Consider the following 19,645-nt stretch of genomic DNA (forward strand, 5'->3'; position numbering starts at 1 on the left):
ACCTTGCGGACGGGCTCCAGAGTGCAGCATTGAGCGTCCATAGCCACTGAATGCAATGACCCCGCCACCTGGGTCATTGGCTTTGATTGACAGCAGCAGGAGCCAATGACTGCGCTGCTATCAATCTATCCAATCAAGAGCCGAGAACCCCCAGGCAAAGATGCAGTGCGTCCTCGTCGTGAGACATTCCAGGGCTCATGTAAAGTAAAACGGGGGTGGGGGGGGGGGGGCTGGGGGGCCAGTAATTGTCAGATGTTTTTTCACCTTAATGCATCCTATGAACAAGGGTTTAAAACCCCTTAAAATGTTACGGGAGCAGTGTCATGCCAGGCTGAGCAAGAATTTCCATAGAAGCCAATGTTAAATGTTACGGGAGCCGTGCCATGTCAAGCTGACCAAGAACTTCCATAGACGCAGACGTTAAAAAGTGACACTAAAGGTTTGATTTTTATTTATTTTTTAACAAACATACATGTCATACTTACCTCCACTGTGCACCTTGTTTTGCACAGTGGCCCCGAACACCCTTTTCTGGGGTCCCCCCGGCGGCATTTGGCTCCTCCACACATCAGATAACGCTCTCTGGGAAGCTCTCTCCCAAAGGGGTTACCTTGCGGACGCACTCCCGAGTCCAGCATTCGGCGTCCAAAGCCGCCGAATGCAGGACCCGGCCCCGCGCCATTGGATTTGATTTACAGCAGCGCAGCCATTGGCTCACTACCCAATCAAGAGCCAAGAACCCCGGGCAAAGATGCAGCGCATGGTTGGAGGGGAAGCTTCAGAATGGCAAAGATGTATTTTATTACAAATTATGTGAGCAGACTGCAGTTGCTCTTTAACCACTTAAGGACCGCCTCCTGCACATTTACGTCGGCAGAATGGCACGGCTGGGCACATGCATGTACAGGTACGTCCTGTGCTAGTACCCAGCCGTGGGTCGCGACCCAGTCCGAAGCTCCGGGACCCGATCGCCGCTGGAGTCCCGCGATCGGTCCCCGGAGCTGAAGAACGGGGAGAGGTGAGTGTAAACACAGCTTCTTCACTGTGGCGCTGTCATCGATCGTCTGTCCCCTTTTATAGGGATACACAATCGATGACGTCACACCTACAGCCACACCCCCCTACAGTTAGAAACACATATGAGGTCACACATAACCCCTATAGCGCCCCCTGTGGTTAACTCCCAAACTGCAATTGACATTTTCACAGTAATCCGTGCATTTTAAATGCATTTTTTGCTGCGACAATGACAATGGTCCCAAAAATGTGTCAAAATTGTCCAAAGTGTCCGCCATAATGTCGCAGTCACGAAAAAAATCGCTGATCGCCGCCATTAGTAGTAAAAAAATAAATAAAAATTCAATAAAACTATCCCCTTATTTTGTAAACGCTATAAAATTTTGCGCAAACCAACCGATAAACGCTTATTGCGATATTGTTTTACCAAAAATATGTAGAAGAATACGTATCGGCCTAAACTGAGGAAAAAAACGTTTTTTATATATTTTTTGGGGATATTTATTACAGCAAAAACTAAAAAATATTGAATTTTTTTTCAAAATCGTCGCTCTATTTTTGTTTATAGCGCAAAAAATAAAAACCGCAGAGGTGATCAAATACCACCAAAAGAAAGCTCTATTTGTGGGGAAAAAAAGACGCTAATATTGTTTGGGAGCCACGTCGCACCACCGCGCAATTGTCTGTTAAAGCGACGCAGTGCCGAATCGCAAAACCTGACCGGGTCCTTTAGCTGCATTTTGGTCCGGGTCTTAAGTGGTTAAAACTGTGCATAAAAATGCTCAAAGACGCTACGGTCGGGTGTGAATGCAACCTCCTGCGCAGCCACCGTATGTCCCGGGAAGATTTATAAACCAGAAAGGAATGCCCCTTTAAGTCTCCCCCCCCCCCCTCCCCCTCCTTGTTGGGTCTGCTGGCACCAATTCCTGCTGGGGGAGGAATAAAATCATTTTCTGCAGCAGATTCCACGCGTGTTATTAAAACATGAAAGGAAAAAAAAAACGGATCTATTAGGGGCTTTGATTTTCTGCATTATGGAAAAATCACTAGTGGTTTGTTTCCGCCTGAAAATTAAAACCCTCCACATTCATTTAGATAATGCATTGCGAATGCAATCACGGTGTAATATTCTGCCGGCTCCCTCATTGGCCGGGGCGTAACGCAGCAAAAAAGGGCGAGACGGGTTCAAGACAAGAAACTCGGCTCTCCTCCGGTACAATAGTGCACAGGGGGCACCTGCCTGTCCCATCGAGATTAAAAAAAAACGTTACCTGCGGATTGGTCCCGGACGTCACGCCGGCGTCTTAAAAGGTTACGCGGTTTAATTGGAACGCTTTATAAAACCGAGTCAATTAAGGATAGAAATGACGGCAGAAGCAGCGACTCTCGTCAGTAAACAGTTTAAGAAAACGGGCGACCTGCGAGAAGGCGGATGAGAGATTATATATTCTTACCTCTCCTTCCTTATGAAACGCAGAAACCACAACGCCGCTCAATTCGCAGTGTCACGCCTGACCAACGTCCACGCAGCAGAAGGCGGGGTGCGCTTTTCTTCTCTACCGTACTGCAGATTTTCACACCCGTATCAACAGTTTCTTCATTTATTGCTCATTAACCAATTCCATACCGCCCGCTGCCGCCGCCGGCGTCATACGCCGGTACTTTGACGTTGAATACTGTTGTTATGGCAGCAAATAGCTGCCATAACCCTGGGATTTTTTTTTTTATTTTTTTTTTAAACGGAGGGCAGGCCGCTTCCGGATAAAATGGGAGGTGTAAACACCAACCCACCCTCCCGTCGCTTACCGGAGCAGCCGGGAGTGGCGGAGACAATCCGATCCTTTCCCCTCTGAGGCAATGAAGTCGTTGTGTGAGGGAAAGATGGCCCCCCACTCGGCTCCATACCATTGGATGACAGAAGCGACGTCAAACGTCCCTTCTGCCCAATGGGCCTTGAAGCGGAGTTCCACCCATATAAAACTCAGCAGCTACAAAAAGTGTAGCTGCTGACTTAATAGTAGGACCATCACCTGTCCTACGGTCCAGCATTGCGGGCAAGCGAAGCCTTCGCTCCTCTCCCTCTCCTCTCTACGGCACTGGCATTCTGACTGCGGGCACCCAGCTGTGGCATCACACGCTGTGATTGGCTGGGCAATCTTCTGGGACCTGTGATGTGTCCCAGAAGAGTGCAGGGAGGGGGGGAGAGTTGAACTTCCTTCCGGGCGCTGTGGAGCCCCGGGAGGAAGTGGGAGCTGGGTGCCTCCAAAAAAAAGTGGCATGTCAGGGGGTCACCAACACTTAAAGCGGAAGTTCCATTTTACAGGGAAAAAAATATATTATTGACGTCCACTTGGATTTTGGGATCCGCGCTGTAGCCGTCATTTGGCTATAGCGTGGGTCCCAAGCGGTTAAATAACGCTTAATACTCATTAACCATGCCCATACCGGTACTCCTCTCCTAAATGTAAGAATCAATATTTTTGCTAGAAAAATTACGCAGAACCCCCAAACATTATATATTTTTTTGGAAGACACACAAGGGAAAAAAAATGGTGGTATTGCAACTTTTTATCTCGCACGGTATTTGCGCAAATATTTTTTCACATTAAAAAACAACAAAACAGTAAAGTTTGCCTATTTTTTTGGTATAATGTGAAAGAGGATGTTACGTAGAGTAAATAAAATAGATACCCAACATGTCACGCTTTAAAATTGCGCACACTCATGGAATGGCGCCAAACTTTGGTACTTAAAAATCTCCATAGGCGACGCTTTAAAGCGGGGATATGCAATTAGCCGACCTCCAGCTGTTGCAGAACTACAATTCCCATGAGGCATAGCAAGACTCTGACAGCCACAAGCATGACACCCAGAGTCAGAGGCATGATGGGACTTGTAGTTTTGCAACAGCTGGAGGTCCGCTAATTGCATATCCCTGCTTTAAAGGATCACCAAAGGAAAAAAAAATTTTTTTTAAATTCAATACTTTTTTTTATTGTTTCCATACATATATAGCAGAGAAAGAGAAAAATACACATCCATATTCTATATTCAGTGCATTATATGTGCATACAAAAAATTCATTGCATAGGTTAAAAATTTCCTTCAATCCCATTCCCAACCCTCCCTCCCTCCTATCTTACTTTTAAAGTGCATACACGTTTTTTGGTTCTGTTCCTTTCCTTAGATTATTCTTTACCTAACTTTCCCTGATTAAAGTGAGCGGCCCATTTTACATAACCAGTGCTCCCATATTGCATTAAATTTTTTGAGGTTGCCCCTTCTAATCCATGTTCCCCTTTCCTTCCCAATTGTGCTATTCATTACGTTAAACCATTCCTCTACTGTGGGTGGATTTTGTGCTTGCCATTTTAGTGCGATCAATTTCCTCGCCTGAAACAGGCATCTTATAACTGCTACTAATATATCCCTCTGCCCCATTCTCTCTTCAATGCATCCTAATAGACAAACCCTGGCTTCAAGTTCCACAGTAGTTCCAAAAGTTGCATTTATAATGTCCAGAATCTTAGCCCAATATCTATGCAGTTTTGGGCATTTCCACATCATGTGGATGAGATCCCCTGTATTTTGACATCTAGGACATTTGTCATCTGACTTCCATCCAAATCCATATAATTTCTTGGGGGTATAGTAGACCCTGTGGAGGAGAAACAAGTGAGAAACCCGTTGTGAGGGGGCTAATGAAACCACTGTCCCCAGTTCCAGTATCCTGTCCCATTGGTCATTTGTTATGAGTCCAATATCCTCCTCCCACCTCTGTTTATTCTTGCTCAGCTTCTCTTTTCCTATTAACTGATCGCTGATCCGTTTGTACAATTCTGATATAAGACCTTTCAAGACCCCCGTCTTGATTAGTCTTTGGAGATGCGTGAGCTTTTGCCATCTTACCGGCTGTAATTTAAATTGGGCTTGTAATGCGTGTCTAACCTGTAAATAGGCAAAAAACATAGAATTTGGGATGCCATATTCCCGACTTAGCTCTGAGAAGGGTTTTAATGTGCAGTCTGTGTAGAGTTGTGCCACTCTGGTTATCCCACGTTTATCCCATTCTTTTAATTTTCCCATAGCCAAAATTTCTTTTAAGTTATTATTTTCCCATAGTGGGGAGTATTCTGTTAATCCTTTATAGCCCAAGGCAAGTTTTCCCACTTGCCATATTCTTACCATCATCTTTACTGTTTGACTTTTTACCGAGAAAGAGTTGGCCTCTAAGGTCTCTATTACCGATCTATGAGGAGACCCTCTTAGTATCATTTTCCCACTTGCGTTACCTCCCCCCTCTATGCTACATCCCCCCAAATGCTGCAACTGCGCCGCCAAAAAATAGCTATACGGATGCGGGACCGATAGCCCTCCTCTGTCTGTTGGCAGTTGCAGTGTTCGGAGACTGATCCTTGCCTTTCCCTTTTTCCAGATTAGGGTCCTAAAGAGGGTCTCTATCTTTTTAAACCATCGGTTATCAATCCACACTGGGGAGTTGTGAAGTATATACAGCAATTGTGGCATCCAGATCATTTTAATAAGGTTGCTACGCCCGGCCACCGACAGTGGCAAGTGTCCCCATACATCCGCTTTGCGTTTAAGTTTGCCCAAAAGTGGCACTAAATTATTATTTATAAATTGTTCTGGGTTACGTGTTACCACGATGCCCAAATACTCCATCTTCTCCCCAATTTTTAATTGCGGGATTCCTATCCCATCCATATTGCTTACCGAATCCACTGGTAAGAGTGTTGATTTTTCCCAGTTTATCACTAGGCCCGAGAATCGTCCAAACGCTTCTACTATTTGAACTGCAGTTTTAAGGGAGGTTGCCCAAGAAAAGGAGGATATCGTCCGCATATAGCGCGACTTTTTCCTCCTCTGCTCCTCTCTGGAACCCCTGTATTTCCTGTCTAGCTCTAATAGCAGTTGCCAAGGGCTCAATTGCCAAGGCGAAAAGGAGAGGGGACAGTGGACATCCCTGTCTCGTTCCCCTCTCCAATTCAAACGACTGTGAAACTTCATTATTTATTTTTATTTTAGCCCTTGGGGAATTATACAGTAGCTTTATCCATTTAATACAGGATGGACCAAACCCAAACTTCTCCAGAGTGTACCAGAGATAGTCCCACTCCAGACTATCAAAGGCCTTGGTGGCATCTAATGATAGGATAGATCTATCTCCCGCATTCTCCGTCGGGGTCTGTAGGTTTAGGTACAGCCTTCTTATGTTTATACTCGTGGACCTATTTGGAATAAATCCAGACTGGTCTGGGTGTATTAATTTCTGAATAAATTTGTTTATTCTCGTTGCCAATACCTTAGCCAAGATTTTTACATCTGAGCAGAGCAAAGATATCGGTCTATAAGATGATGTATCTAGTTGATCCTTTCCTTCCTTCTGGAGCACTATAATAATTGCTTCTTGCATTGAAGTGGGTAGCCTTCCTCCTTCTATCGCCCAATTCAGCGTTTTTAGCAATTCCGGGAGCAGCACCTCACCGTATTGCTTATAAATCTCTGCTGGTAGGCCATCCGGCCCTGGGGACTTTGGATTAGACAGTCCTTTAACTGCCTGTTGTAATTCCAGTAATGTAATTGGGGATTCCATAGCATTTCTATCCTCCTCTGATAGAACTGGGGTTCCTATTTCTCTAAAGAATTCTTCCATTTGCACTTTAGCTTCCCCCTTTTTTGATCTATAGAGCTCTTTATAATATACTGCAAACGTGTCCACTATTACCGATATTTCAGATGATATCCCACCTCCTACCGTCCTAACTGCGGGAATGTTAGAGGGCGCCGTATTAGTTTTCGCTAGGAGGGCCAGAGTATGGCCCACACTGTCCCCTTCAGAAAAAGCACTCTGCTCCTGGAATAGGCGCTTATTTTCAACTTTCTTGTTGATCACCAGCTTATATTCCTGTTGCTTCTCCAACCATAACCGTTGTTTAGTCAATGTTGGATTTTCCACATATTGCTTTTCTGCTTCTAGAACCTCTTCCCTGATTTTCTCCTCCCATTCCCTAGAGTTCCTCTTGATCTTAGTTACCTGCTGGATCAATATACCCCTGAGGAACGCCTTCAGGGCATCCCACACCACTCCCTCTGGTGCTGTCCCTGTGTTGAAATCCAGGAATTCCCTTAATTTGATACCAATTTCTTCTGATTTCCCTATCACTTCTAGCCAAAAGGGACTTATTTTCCAATTACTTGGAGAACGTTTTTTCCCTGTGCTCAGTGACAGCACCAGAGGAGAATGATCAGAAACCCCTCTTGGGTAGTAGAATTTTTTTTTAGCTAAATAGCTTCCTTTACCTTACTGCAGTACTGGTTTCATGTCCTCATTGTTCGTTTTTGCTTTGAAGTGGCTGTAATTCTGCTGTGATCTCCACACTTCCTGGTTGTCTGTTTCCTTATAACCATCATACTGGGAGCTTTTGACTGTAGGTCTAAGCTGTCATTACTGTGTGTCTAAAACTCCTCAGAACCAATCAGATTCATTTTAAAAACAAAACACTGCCCTGGATTGGTTTGTTTTTGTTCTGTGTGTCTCTCTAGTTCACAGGAACATGAAAACAGTTTAAAAGTGAAACTAACCTGCAGGTACATTATATGATTGATTTGTATCTATTTGTAATCATTTTTAAAAGGAATCAGTTAACTTTTATGTCTCTATACCCTGTAAACAGTAATTTCAGCAAAAAAAAAAATTCCTTTTAGTGACCCTTTAATTTTTTTTTACAGGTTACCAGTTTAGAGTTATAGAGGAGGTCAAGTACAAGAATTGTTTCTCTCGCTCTAACGCACGCGGCGACACCTCACATATGTGGTTTGAAAGGCATTTACATATGTGGGCGGGACTTGCGTGTGTGTTCACTTCTGAGCACAAGTACTGGGGACAGGGTTTTTTTTTTTTTTTTATTCTTCTTTTCTTTTTTTTAAACATAAATTTTTTTCATCACTTTTATTCCTATTACAAGGAATGTAAACATCCCTTGTAATAGGAATCTATTGTGACAGGTCCTCTTTATGGAGAGATGCGGGGTCAATAAGACCCCCAATCTCTCCTCCAGGCTGGAAAGCATGAGATCAAAAAAAAAATCACTGATCTCATGCTGACAGCCGCAATCGTGGCATTGTTTACATCCGGGGCCCGGGCCTCCGATGGTCATAGAGATGACTGGTGACCATCTGGTCACTGGAAATCTCTATGGTCCTTTCTGGAGCCGGCTGATTCTTTCTCCAGGAGAGCCCGGAGAAGCACTGGATAGCGGCGGGAGGGGGGACGCCTGTAAGATTGATCAATCGGTGGAACAGAATCTCCGGCTGAAAATAATGACATCTGAATGATGCCTGTAGCTGAACCCATCATTCAGATATCCCCGCTGAAAATCCAGAATGTCATATGATGTCCTTGGGCTGGAAGTGGTTAATAGCGCTCACGTTTTATGGACGGATCACTGATCGATTTCAGATTTCAGAAATTAAGATGACTTATTTTCTGCCTTGCTGGTAGAGCTGGGCAATTTTGGCCCCAAAAAAAAGCTGCGACTTAAAAAAAAAAAAAAAAAAAAAACTTGATTCACGATTCAAATTTTTATTTTTTTTCTGACGGACACCACGCCGGTCCTAAAGAGCTGCACGCAGGATTTTTTTAGGCGAGGCAGCGGACTAGGCCAAAGCCGCGGCCTCGCCTAAAAAATCCTGCCCGCAGCTCGCCGCGATCCTGGGAAAAGGCAGAGGCTTCGTCCTAGTCCGCCGAGCGTCGGTCCTATGAGAAAAAAAATAAATAGATCTGGTCAAGATCTGAATCGATTTGACCTCGCTACTCGATTCAAATAGATTTTTTTCCCCAGCCCTACTTGCTGGCATTTTCCATATTGCTTGTGGGCATGTGAAGCCCACAAGTACTATCATCTGGGTTCACGGTGCAGCTGAGCGACCAGCATGCACCACACGTTTTCTCGCGCATGCGCAGCATGTACGCTTGCAGCGCCTTACACTTCAGACGTTGCCATCACAACGGGCGTTGTGATGGCAACGAAGCCCTTTGGCACTGCCCACTGACTCCTCAGAAATGACGACACATATCTCCCATGAGCACCAGCGAGCACGGGCGATGAAGGAAATGACGTTGGGCGCCACAGAGAGGAAGTGGCAGAATACAAAGGAATCCATAGCAACAGTGCTGAAGGGGTGAGATAAAAAAAAAAAAGATAGATTTCTGCAAAGTTGTTTTTTTGGGCTGGAACTCAGCTTTAAGGCTGGGTTCACACCATCGCCGGATCCGTCGCCGGTTCACCGTTTCAGGACTGATTTCTGGGCTGAATTCGGACCTGATACTGACCAAAAAAAAGCACACATTTTTCCAGCAAATCGCACCAGACCCGCTGCGATGTGTGAACCGGCTCCATAGAAATCTCCTGCTATGCAAATTGAATGCAGGGAAACTCACATTAAAGAGGACCTGTCATGCCCTATTTATATTACAAGAAGACTGGGCACCCCGAAGACTGGCCGGGTAATAACAGAGGTGGAGGAAGTACAGTTCCACAGAATGGATGAAGCAGAAGCAGGGAAATACTTGCAGTGCAGGTCCTCAGGTGGTTTCCTCTCCAGCAAGGAGAACAGTGATCAGTACAGTACCGACTACCAAATCTGGTGAGACTTGGGCTTCATGTACACATAGCCTACTTTGACGTGCCGCCATTTTACCACGATTGTGCCGCGTTTCATTGTCGGGGGTCAAAACGTTCCTATCCTGAATGCGATTCTTCCACATTCAGGAGAGGGAGGCTGAACCTCCTCTAATCACAGCGGCTCCTAAACCCCAAGAGCCCGTGTGTACATGGACAGACAGGTCTTTATGGAGTTGAGTTTGGGAGCTTTGGTAAAATAACACCAAAAGCTCCTAAACTTAAGTGTTAGAGCCGGTTCACACTAGGGCGGCACGACTTCGGGGGCGACTCGGCCAGGCGACCTGAAGATGACTTCTAAGGCGACTTGCAAAATGACAATGCAAATCACCCCGAGTCGCCCCAGAAGTCGTACAAGAACCTTTTTCTAAGTCGAAGCGACTTGCGTCGCTCCTATTAGAACGGTTCTATTGACTACAATGGGACGCGACTTGTCAGGCGGCTGTGTCGCCTGACGAGTCGCCCCAGTGTGAACCAGGTCTTAGTGTACATGAAGGGGGGCAGTATTGCCTCATATGATCTCACCCTGCAGACATACAGCTATGAGACTCCAGGCACAGGAAGTGATCCGCCATTATTAAGGAGAATTCAAAGCAAAGAGATACATTGTATCAGGGTATTACTTCAAAACTTAACATTTCTGGATTAACATTACAAAACAATACAGATTTTGAATTAAGATCCTCTTTATAGCAAAACTAAACCCTCCTAATCTATACGGCCGAGAAAGATGAGTTCCTTCTATGCGGGTCTCAAGGTGCCAATGGGTGCGGCACATATGATCAGCTATGCCACCAGGACTGGAAAGTTCACCGTGCCTGGAATAGAACGCTTTGGGGAACCATTCAATGTGTTGGTTTAGTTCAGCTTTATAGTGTTAGATCATCATTTCAGAAAAGTTGAACCTCAACCCCCTTCCCCCCCTTACCTCTCAGCAGAAGAAACTCCCTCCAGGCGCAGTAGGTGGAGGCCACTGGCCGCTCGCTGTAACACCGGGATCACTTCCCCTACAAAGAGAAGATAGAACGCTGTTAATGGACGTGTAGGCACAGGCGACACTGCATTGAGGGGCACAGGTGAAGCTGCATTGATGGGCACAGGTGAAGCTGCATTGATGGGCACAGGTAAAGGCTGCATTGATGGGCACAGGTAAAGGCTGCATTGATGGGCACAGGTAAAGGCTGCATTGATGGGCACAGGTAAAGGCTGCATTGATGGGCACAGGTAAAGGCTGCATTGATGGGCACAGGTAAAGGCTGCATTGATGGGCACAGGTAAAGGCTGAATTGAAGGGCACTGGTAAAGGCTGGTAATATTTATTTTTGTAACATAATTCTGCATAAAACATTTAAAGCGGAGGTTCACCCTAAAACAATTATATACCATTACATCCAGCATACTTCCGACATCAACAGTATGCGTTTTTTTTTTTCCGTACATACCGTTTTATTGTTATTTTCCCCCGGGCTTCCGGCTCCCGCGGGAGTGGGCGTTCCTATTCCGAGGTTAGATGATCGACGTCTGGTGAAAAACTTCCCCTGGCGCATAAGGCGCGTCACCAGTTTTCCGTAACTAGCCGACCTGCGAGTCGGCTCTATATGGCGCCTGCGCAATCAGCTCTACACGGCGGGCGCAGGCGCCGTATAGAGCCGACTCGCAGGTCGGCTAGTTACGGAAAACCGGTGACGCGCCTTATGCGCCAGGGGAAGTTTTTCACCAGACGTCAATCATCTAACCTCTGAATAGGAATGCCCAGTCCCGTGGGAGCCAGAACCCGGGGGGGAAATAACAATAAAAAACGGTAGGTACGGCAAAAAAAAAAAAAAAAAAAAAAAGCATACTGTAGATGTCGGAAGTATGCTGGATGTAATGGTATATAGGGTGAACCTCCGCTTTAAGTGCCATTACATGAGATAATTTAGGAGGGCGTGTTTAGGGGTGGAATTAGGGTTAGGGCAACTGGTGGCGAGTAGGGTTGTTCCGATACCACTTTAAGACCGAGTACAAGCACCGATACTTCCTCCTCCCCCCCTCTCTCATATTTTTTTTACAATTTGTTTTTGAATTTTTAGATTCAATGATATTTATTGAAAAGATTTAAAAGATGTATACAACAGTACAAAAGCGTTTCAACACATCCACCAGCGTTAGCAAACGCAATCTAGGGCCCATACATAGACCATATAAGTAATGCAGTAATTTATAAAAAAAAAAAAAAAAATACAAATAAACACAAAAACTCTGAAAACCCCCCAGGATACCACCCAAGGAGAAGCCCTTTAGGAACAACAAAATTATCAGTGCGTATCCCAGTGACCTCAAGTCCCGCATGGCAAAAGTCCTCGGGCACAAAATCGTAAGCCCATCTTAGACCCCATTCACACCTAAGCGACAAAACGCCCGACGCGGGACGCTTCTGTCGCTAGAGGTGAGAATTCCCATTGCCGTCTATGGAGATGGTTCACATCTCATAGACGCGCAACGCCTGTCGCCTGAAAAAAAGTCCCGGACCCTTTTTTTCAAGCGACACGCGCGTTTTCCCATAGACAGCAATGGGAATACTTTAGAAAAAAAAAAAAAAAAAAAAGAAACATTTGTAATCGCGGCAAATCTGCCGCTACACGCGTACGCGGCTGTCGCTTAGGTGTGAATGCAGCCTAACTGCGAATACTGACAGCTGAGCAAAAAGGGCCGGTGTTTAAGAGCTTTAGAAAGAGAAATTAAGGGGGAAAAAAAGAGAAGTAAAGAAGAAAAAGGAAGAAATAAATAAATATGAGAGCTACCGTCCGGGGCCCCAAAATCCATCAAAAAGAATCATAACTACATCGCCAGCGTCCTCAGGTCATTGGTAAGATACCCAAGCCATGGGTCCCAGACTTTATGGAATAACGTCATTTTGTCCCATATCAGCGCCGCCAGGCGTTCATTCAGCATCAGCCAGGACATTTTCCTCTTAAGCTGATCGAATGTCAGGGCCGCGGACCGCCAATTTCTAGCGATTGTAATTTTTAGCCGATATAAAAATGAAAGTAAGCAGCCGCCTTTGGGCCTTAGAGGCCTCCGCCACCCTGTCACCCAAAAGAGCCTGTTTCGCTGATTGTTTTTGAATTTAAAAAAAAAAATTAAGGGGGGAAGGGGGAAAGGACAGTGTCAGTGGGCCAGATTCACAAAGAGATACGATGGTATATCTACAGATACACCATCGTATCTCTGATTTTTACTGGTCCTATCTATGCGCCTCATTCATAGAATCAGTTACGCATAGATAGGGCTGAGATCCGACAGTGTCACACTGTGTGACACTGTCGGATCTTTTTTTGGATTTAAAAATGGCGCCGGGGGCGTTCCCGCTGATTTACACAGAATAATATGTAAATCAGCGAGATACGCGAAATTCACTAACGTACGCGGACTCGACGCTGTGTTCTTACGTCGTTTCCGTAGCGCGGTACCCGTCGTATACTTACCCCTGCTAAAAGCAGGGGTAAGTATTGTTAAGTATGGCCGTCGTTCCCGCGTCGAATTTGAAATTTCCTACGTCGTTTGCGTACGCCGATTCACGAACACGCGCGTCGCAAGTCCCGCTCACATCGCAACCACTGACGTCCTATTGACGTCAGTGGGAGCAATGCACGCCGGGAAATTCCCCGGACGGCGCATGTGTATTTAAATCGGCGCGGGAGCGCGCCTGATTTAAATAGTACACTCCCCCAGCCACGGAATTAGAATTCCGCCGGGGGAGTTAGGATCCGCCGTCGCAAGTTTGGAGGTAAGTGTGTTGTGAATTTGACACTTTCCTCACAAACTTGCGAGGGCGGATCTTAAAAAACATAGGTTACACGGATCTAAAGATCCGCTAACCTTTGTGAATCTGGCCCAGTGTGTTTATTAAATTTTTTACAATTAATTTTATTATTTATTATAATTCTTTTTTTTTTTTTTATCAGCCCTGTTGGGGGGCTTTGGTGAGATATCAGGGGTCTTAACAGATCCCTGACATCTCTCCTTTGAGACAGGGAAAAGGGACTAGGGACACCGATTCCCCAGTCCTTTGCTCAGCAGCCTCAGCTGCACTGAAAATGAATGGAGAGAAAACAGCGGCTCCTCTCCATTTATAAACTGAAACACAGTTTACGATGTTTCAGTTATGTGAATGGACAGAGTCGGTGATCACTGACTCTGTACATTCAGAAAAGGTAGGAGCCGGATTTACTAACTCCTACCTCCGCTCTCCTTCCTGCCAGATCGAGGAGGTGGAGGAGGAGAACGGAGTGAGACGGAAGAACGGAGGGGGGGGAAGAAAGGGGCACAGCAGCACGGAGGAGAAGAGAGAAGGACAGCAGCACGGAGGAGAAGAGAGGGGGACAGCAGCTTGGAGGGGGACACGAATCAGCACGGAGGGGGGAGAAGAGAGGGGGACAGCAGCACGGAGGGGGACACGGATCAGCACGGAGGGGGGAGAAGAGAGGGGGACAGCAGCACGGAGAAGAGAGGGAGACACGGATCAGCACGGAGGGGGGAGAAGAGAGGGGGACAGCAGCACGGAAAAGAAGAGAGGGGGACAGCAGCACGAAGGGGGACACGGAGCAGAAGAGAGGGGGACACGGATCAGCACGGAGGGGGGAGAAGAGAGGGGGACAGCAGCACGGAGGGGGAGAAAAGAGGGGGACAGCAGCACGGAGAAGAGAGGGAGACACGGATCAGCACAGAGGTGGGAGAAGAGAGGGGGACAGCAGCACGGAAAAGAAGAGAGGGGGACAGCAGCAAAACGGGGGACACGGAGCAGAAGAGAGGGGGACACGGATCAGCACGGAGGGGGAGAAGAGAGGGGGACAGCAGCACAAAGGGGGACACGGATCAGCACGGAGGGGGGAGAAGAGAGGGGGACAGCAGCACGGAGGGGGAGAAAAGAGGGGGACAGCAGCACGGAGAAGAGGGGGAGACACGGATCAGCACAGAGGTGGGAGAAGAGAGGGGGACAGCAGCACGGAAAAGAAGAGAGGGGGACAGCAGCACGAAAGGGGAACCGGAGCAGAAGAGAGGGGGACACGGATCAGCACGGAGGGGGAGAAGAGAGGAGGACAGCAGCACAGAGAAGAGAGGGGGACACGGATCAGCACGGAGGGGGAGAAGAGAGGGGGACACGGATCAGCACGGAGGGGGGAGAAGAGAGGGGGACAGCAGCACGGAAAAGAAGAGAGGGGTACAGCAGCACAAAAGGGGAACCGGAGCAGAAGAAAGGGGGACACGGATCAGCACGGAGGGGGAGAAGAGAGGGGGACAGCAGCACGGAGGGGGAGAAGAGAGGGGGACAGCAGCACGGAGGGGGACACGGATCAGCACGGAGGGGGGAGAAGAGAGGGGGACAGCAGCACGGAAAAGAGAGGGGGCCAGCAGCACGAAGGGGGACACGGATCAGCACGGAGGGGGAGAAGAGAGGAGGACAGCAGTACAGAGAAGAGAGGGGGACACGGATCAGCACGGAGGGGGACAGCAGCAGAACGAAGGGGGACTGGAGGAGGATGCGGGGACAGTCAGCGGTGATCGTGTGTGTTACAAGCACAGATCACCTCTGATTTCACTAAAGCAGCTGAAAGCCGGACTTTGAAACCTATACAGGGTGCTTGTAACTCTGCCCCCCCCTCCCCCCCCCCCGATCACCCTGACTACCCAGGTATCGGGTGAAGCATCGGAGCATTTGCCCCACGTACATGTACCAGTATCGGTATAACCCTAGTGGCGAGTAACGGCGAGGGGCTGGCTGGTAGCTCAGGACCTGCATTTTGAGCCCTGGCGTAACACCTATATGGTTGTAGAAGAGGAAAAATAACAGACCTAACCGCCGGATTACCACAAAATAAAATGTTAAAAAATGGTATTCAGAAGAACAAAACGCATTTTGTTGATGAACAGGCGTCCTCTTTTTCTGGTGGCCTAGTGACACAACCAGCAAAATATTTCAGGGCCGCGTTTGTCGCCAGGCCTGAAATCGGGTAACCGTTAAAAACGAGCCACGTGCTGACGTTTTGAGTCATCCTGCGTGCAGAAAACCTGAAAGCGAGCCGGGCGCGGTGATTGACGGGCAGAAAGTATATGGGCAGATAGGGGGAAGACACTGCGAGGTGAGGGAGATTGCCAGATACCAGCTGCAAAACTCATGAATATAAAACGCTCTCCTGACAATCAAATTATTACCCAGAAAATCAGCCCAAATATATTCAGAATCATTCCTCACCGAAGATGACAACTGATTTCCCAGAGAAGTCGTTATTATTCCGCCGTGGTGCCGCACACGCGCTTTCTACATCAAGTCGCTCTACTCAGCTAATTCCAAATGCATTAAATACCGGGAGGAAGAGCCGACACTTTTTATGAACTGACTGCAAACTTCACTAAAGACATAAACAGCCTGCGGAGCGCCAGCTGCTGAGGAACAACAAGTCCCAGCATGACAGCAGCAGCAACCTGTACCCCTACAGTGATACCCGGGGGGGGGGGGGGGGGGGGGCTCGATAGAGAGCCACTACAGCCAATCGCCTTGAGTTCTATTATCCGTTTACCACTTATGGACCAGAGCAATCTTTCTATGTCCTCTACGGGGGGGTTTATTTTGCGATAAAAAAAATACTCACTCAATACATTTTTTTTTTTTTAAATAAATAAAATCCAAAAAAAAAAAAACACACACTGACAATCCACTCCCCCCGCCCCCTAAAAAAAAAAAAAAAAAATACTGCCACATGACAGTAAAAAAAAGTATCAGTATTCGGTATCTGCGAGTACTTGAAAAAAAAGTATCGGTACTTGTACTCGGTCTCAAAAAAGTGGTATCGGGACAACCCTACTGATGATGTTACAGCCTCTGCCAATCCAAGCAGGCTTTGTACTCATTAACCCCTTCCCGACCGCCGCATGTACATATACGTCGGCAGAATGGCACGTACAGGCACATTGGCGTACCTGTACGTCCCTGCCTAGACGTGGGTCGGGGGTCCGATCGGGACCCCCCCGGCTACTTGCGGCGGTCGGGTCCCCTCGGGGAGCGATCCGGGACGACGGCGCGGCTATTTGTTTTTAGCCGCTCCGTCGCGATCGCTCCCTGGAGTTGAAGAACGGGGAGAGCCGTGTGTAAACACGGCTTCCCCGTGCTTCACTATGGCGGCTGCATCGATCGTGTGTTCCCTTATATAGGGAGACTCGATCGATGATGTCATTCCTACAGTTGTAAACACACACAGTGTACACCAAATCCTACAGCGCCACCTGTGGTTAACTCCCAAACTGCAACTGTCATTTTCACAATAAACAATGCAATTTAAATGCATTTTTTGCTGTGAAAATGACAATTGTCCCAAAAATGTGTCAAAAATGTCCGAAGTGTCCGCCATAATGTCGCAGTCACGAAAAAAAAATCGCTGATCGCCGCCATTAGTAGTAAAAAAAAATTAATAAAAATGCAATAAAACTATCCCCTATTTTGTAAACGCTATAAATTTTGCGCAAACCAATCGATAAACACTTATTGCGATTTTTTTTACCAAAAATAGGTAGAAGAATACGTATCGCCCTAAACTGAGGGAAAAAAAAAATTTTATATATGTTTTTGGGGGATATTTATTACAGCAAAAAGTAAAAAATATTGCATTTTTTTCAAAATTGTCGCTCTATTTTTGTTTATAGCGCAAAAAATAAAAACCGCCGAGGTGATCAAATACCACCAAAAGAAAGCTCTATTTGTGGGGGAAAAAACGCCAATTTTGTTTGGGAGCCACGTCGCACGACCGCGCAATTGTCTGTTAAAGCGACGCAGTCCCAAACTGTAAAAACACCTTGGGTCTTTAGGCAGCAATATGGTCCGGGGCTTAAGTGGTTAATAGAATATATCGCTCGCCGTGATTGGGTCCAGCAAGAAGGAAGAAGAATATGGCTCCAGAAGGAAGAAATATGAAGCGTCGGAAGCCTCAGAAGGGGGGGTCATCTTATACGGTCACTACAGGCAAAACATTTTAAAAAAAAAACTAACATTAGGGGGTCGCCTTATACACCGGCAAATACGGTAAAGAAGGAGGAAAATATGAATCTTTTGTAGATCAACATGCAAATTTATAATTTTGTCACCGGCTCTTCCTAAAAGCAACAGGGCAGATCCTCAGAGCGAGTACGCCGGCGTATCTACTGACACGCCAGCGTACTTTCACCCGCGTTGTATCTTTGGTTTGAATCCTCAAACCAAGATACGACGCATCTGGGTTAGATCCGACAGGCGTACGGCTTCGGATCTTAGATGCAATACTTCGGTGTCCGCTGGGTGGCGTTCACGTCGTTTTCCGCGTCAGGTATGCAAATTAGCTATTCCCGACGATCCACGAACGTACGCGCGGCCGTCGCATTCTCTTACATCGTCTCTAGGTCGGCTTTTTCCGGCGTATAGTTAAAGCTGCTATTTTGCGGCGTATAGTTAGGACTTGCCATGTTAAGTATGGCCGTCGTTCCCGCGTCGAAATTTGAATTTTTTTTTTTTTTGCGCAAGTCGTCCGTGAATCGGGATGGACGTAATTCACGTCTAAGTTAAAAAAAATGACATTGTTGCGACGTCATTTAGCGCAATGCACGGCGGGAAATTTAGAAACGGAGCATGCGCAGTTCATTTGGCACGGGGACGCGCTTCATTTAAATGAAACACGCCCCCTAATCGCCGATTTGAATTCATTTGAGAATTCCTGGGAAGTTCTGCTGACAGAAAAGATGTTAAGGGACCCTGGAGGTGTCTCTAGTAAAGAGAAGGGAGCATGCCGATTGGTGGAGCATGCTGAAACTTCTAGTCCATCGCCACGTCGGATTCTAAACCATATCATTCCTAGCTGGGGACCACAGTGCGCTTTTTTTTGGTAATAATTCAGTTTAATGTGATGGAGAATATTTCACTGCTGGACCCATGTGTCCTTCTCATAAAAATAAATCAGCGCTAAGGGGGTGGAAGTCATTCTTGCATGTCTGTATGTGTTCCAGAACATGGCCTGTGGTCAGACATGGAGCTCGGAGACGAGGGGCATCTGCTCCTAGATTCACTCCACAGCACGGCTACACCATATAGATCAGATACAGAGAGAGGGGGTAACCCCACTCTATATAGATCAGATACAGAGAGAGGGGGTAAGCCCACTCTATATAGATCAGATACAGAGAGAGAGGGGGTAAGCCCACTCTATATAGATCAGATACAGAGAGAGGGGGTAAGCCCACTCTATATAGATCAGATACAGAGAGAGGGGGTAACCCCACTCTATATAGATCAGATACAGAGAGAGGGGGTAACCCCACTCTATATAGATCAGATACAGAGAGAGGGGGGGGTAACCTCACTCTATACAGATCAGATACAGAGAGAGAGGGGGTAAGCCCACTCCATATAGATCAGATACAGAGAGAGGGGGTAACCCCACTCTATATAGATCAGATACAGAGAGAGGGGGTAACCCCACTCTATACAGATCAGATACAGAGAGAGGGGGTAACCCCACTCTATATAGATCAGATACAGAGAGAGGGGGGGGGTAACCTCACTCTATACAGATCAGATACAGAGAGAGAGGGGGTAAGCCCACTCCATATAGATCAGATACAGAGAGAGAGGGGGTAACCCCACTCTATATAGATCAGATATAGAGAGAGGGGGTAACCCCACTCTATACAGATCAGATACAGAGAGAGGGGGTAACCCCACTCTATACAGATCAGATACAGAGAGAGGGGGTAACCCCACTCTATATAGATCAGATACAGAGAGAGGGGGTAACCCCACTCTATATAGATCAGATACAGAGAGAGGGGGTAACCCCACTCTATATAGATCAGATACAGAGAGAGGGGGTAAGCCCACTCTATATAGATCAGATACAGAGAGAGGGGGGGGGGGTAACCTCACT

At 46.8% G+C, this 19,645-nt stretch overlaps 1 protein-coding gene across 1 annotated transcript in view; it reads right to left on the bottom strand.

Moving 5' to 3' along the window:
• Nucleotides 1–19,645, bottom strand: part of TSNARE1 (t-SNARE domain containing 1) — a 311,708-nt gene that overhangs the window by 258,390 nt on the left and 33,673 nt on the right. The window contains exon 2 of the mRNA XM_040352069.1: nucleotides 10,648–10,726. The gene's annotated coding sequence lies outside the window, so the exon portion shown is untranslated. The remainder of the gene's footprint in view (nucleotides 1–10,647; nucleotides 10,727–19,645) is intronic.

The sequence above is a fragment of the Rana temporaria genome, chromosome 5, assembly GCF_905171775.1.
Source record: "Rana temporaria chromosome 5, aRanTem1.1, whole genome shotgun sequence".
Lineage (NCBI taxonomy): Eukaryota > Metazoa > Chordata > Amphibia > Anura > Ranidae > Rana > Rana temporaria.